The 3,284-nt window shown below is 35.2% G+C and overlaps 1 long non-coding RNA gene across 1 annotated transcript; it reads left to right on the top strand.

The window, feature by feature from the left end:
• Positions 1 to 821: 821 nt before the first annotated feature.
• LOC126815334 (uncharacterized) lies at positions 822 to 2,782 on the top strand. Its single transcript, XR_007677875.1, has 3 exons — positions 822 to 926; positions 1,595 to 1,714; positions 2,058 to 2,782. It is a non-coding gene; the product is annotated as an uncharacterized LOC126815334 (long non-coding RNA).
• The last annotated feature ends 502 nt before the right edge of the window (positions 2,783 to 3,284 follow it).

Genomic DNA, 3,284 nt, shown 5'->3' with positions numbered 1-3,284 from the left:
TGCATACCATGGTGATGACTGATCGACGATTGGCTACTCGACATATTGCCGGTGGTGTGGGCATCTCTCATAAGAGGGTTGAGCACATTATCACTGATGACAAAAGTTTCTGGAAGATGGGTATTTTTTCGGCCGGATTTGTAACAATGGATGAGACCGGAGTTGGTCACTTTCAATCAGAATCAAAAATTCGGTCTAGGCAATGGAAGCACACAGAATCGCCAGCCGCACAAAAAGCCATGTCAGTTCCTTCTGCTGGAAATGTGATGGCTTCGGACTATGTAGAAAAATAAATGGAAACCATCGACTTTGTACAGGTCTTTCACAGATAGGCTTAGAACTTTTCAGCCAGCCCTCTACCAAGAACGATGAAAGTGCGACTACATAAAACAAGAAGACAAAATGCCAATTCTCAAACTCCACTACTGTGCTATAATATAGCCTATAATATGATAACACGCGGGTGTGCGCGTTAAAGGTTCACTGACAATGCAAAATTGTATTGTAAGTAATATATTTTATTTCGGACTTCTGTATCCAAGGACCTCTATTCTGTGTTGGAAAATAATATGCCAATCCTGACATTTATTGGGATAAGTTTGAAAAACGATGGTGTGACTGTGCCCTGACCTTCATGTCAAGAACTATATCAAATTGTGTGGCTAGGTCATGAGATAATGAAAATAACAGACGTGACGTGCGTAAATCATGCATTCATTTTGGGCAACTCCATTTTCTCAAAATTGCGTGAGTGATAAAAGTAAAAGTTTTTCTTGAATGAATAAAAAGAAACGTTTTGACATGTTCTTTAGAAATGATTAATGTAATCAACGCTACTCTCTTTGCACTTACTCAAGTTATTGTTATTGTGACTGACGTAATGCTGTTATAAAACTGTGATATGCAAACACACAGCCAACAATCTGGTCAGTACATTGTTTATATTCTTATTTCTTAAAAAAAAGTAGCAAAATTGCACCGAAAATGAAATATATGAGCAATTTACGTGCACAGGTTATAAAGATTATTATTGATTAGCGCACCTTCTAAACTTATTAACGACGAATTTACAAGCGCCTAAAGCAACGATTTGTATATGTCAAATGTTCAGCTGAACAATTTATCGAAAACAAATGAAATGAAATGGGGGTTTAACGTCAGACCCCCTCCCTCTCCCAATAAAACAAATGGAATGGAATGGGATTTAACGTCCTACTTTATTGCACCAACATTAATCGAAAACAAAACCTCCCCCCGTGCCCCCACCTCTAAAAATAAAATAACGGTAGTTGATGCATCACAGTCTGCTGGCGAAATCTGCCTTGTATACACATAAATATTGAATGGTGAATTTTACCATGCAGATTAGAATCAATCGAAACCCGATAGATGATGGGTTTGAAGAGGTTAACTTATTTGATTAAAATATGCCTATTATAATGTTTAAAATATTACCTGTCAAATATTTTAGTATTCATATTAGTTTTGATGTTTTGACATTCGTTATTCTGTTATTAAAGATAACCTTTCTCCCAAGGTGTTTTAAAAATTCCTCGCGAATCACATAATTTTCAGGAGTTCCTTTCTATTTAAGGTAATTTAATGTTGATTTACAAGATCACGATCCTCAACCACACACCCTGTTGCCGGTAACTTTGACAACAAACTCAGACAGTTGGAAAACAGATTGGAAAAATGTGTCACGGATTGACAGGTATGTACTTATTTCAAATTTAAACTTTATGTCCCGTTTCCTTCTGTTGCACTGATGAATTTGTAAGGGTTCGATTATTAACAAAGTTCTCAATGCACATACATGTAGATATATTTTAACAGCTTATCACAACAGAGACTGAAATGGAAAATCTAGCAACTACCCGATCTCCAGGCAAAACGATCACATCGTATGTTGGTTAATAATTGTGATATACGCAATTAATTTTGAACGGTAAACATATTTCTGTTGTCGGGAACCATACATTTGTTTTTCCCCATTTGTTCGCATGAAACAAGTGATTGAGGTAATACTTTGTGTATAGGAAGAAGATGTTTTGCAGGTGAGGATCCAGCGTCAAAGGTTAATTTGCGGGTACAGGACCTGAATTGGTAGGAAAGGGCATCCACGGCGTTCCACGTTTTTTCAGGGAACCACGAACTTATTCATGGACTTCGCGCCTTTTGGCGTTCGCTAATTGTCACTACAACATTTTAATATGGAAATTTGAGATGTTTGCATGGGACGACTGAACTGAAGAAGAAATTTGGTAACCAAAAGGAATAAATCGACATATTATAAGAAAACATATTGTCGTGAAAGGTTCATAATTTCTGGAAATCTAAATATTTGACCTGAGAATAATGTATTCGAATACTAAAATCAGCATTCGAAATGACCACTACTTTAAAATACACTTTAAATGGAAAACCAAAGTAAACAGACAACCAATATAATGACCCCATGATGTAAATGAATGAGAGTTGGTAGAATTTGGTGGGTAGTATTTAAAGCAAATTCAGAAAATAATTTTAACATAAAGTAAGCAATCAGGCTTTTTGTACCTTATATAAGATGTTATTTTGTATCAGAATCGTTTTACGATTTAATGTCAGATGTCAAATGTTTTCACAAGCCAGTAGGCTACTTTTGAGACGGATGTCACCCCTTTGAGTAATTCATAAGTTAAAAAATAAAACAAATATTTACTTACTAAAAATCCATTAAGTAAGGTGGCCCATAATGGGGGAAAACGCCGTTCTTTAAATTCGCTTTGTCCCAAAAGATATAATAGACAGGTTACTGTGTTTGTATGTCAGTAAAGAAACAATTTTATTAATAAAGAAAAAATTGTTATCTATAATAACCAAATGTATATTGTACTTGAATTTTATTTGGCGATTGCCCGAAGCTTCTGTGTAAGATTATGATTGGGTGGGATTTTCAAGATTTTTTCACACGTATATAAGAAGTTTGATCTAAAAATATGAACATTAAATTCACACGATACGCTATCTTGTTACAACACTAACCAGGGCTAAATGTGGAGTTTGTAAAAACAAACTGTTAACAAATGGGTTAACAAAGATTGTTTACTAATGTACCCGCGGTCGGATTATAACCTTTAGGGCCCCAAATACACCACTAAGTACCGAAGACTAAATCACCCTTCAATGTAAACGCCTCTGTATTTCCCATCTAATTTTAGAGGCGTTAGCCCTTGGCTTTACAAAGATTTTTTCTATGTGATTTTTTTTTATGCTTCAAGGTGTTTAATTAAATTTTGATT

The sequence above is a fragment of the Patella vulgata genome, chromosome 3 (assembly GCF_932274485.2).
Source record: "Patella vulgata chromosome 3, xgPatVulg1.2, whole genome shotgun sequence".
NCBI classification, from domain to species: Eukaryota; Metazoa; Mollusca; class Gastropoda; family Patellidae; genus Patella; species Patella vulgata.
Note: the sequence above shows the minus strand (reverse complement) of the source record. Positions and strands in the feature narration are given on the sequence as shown.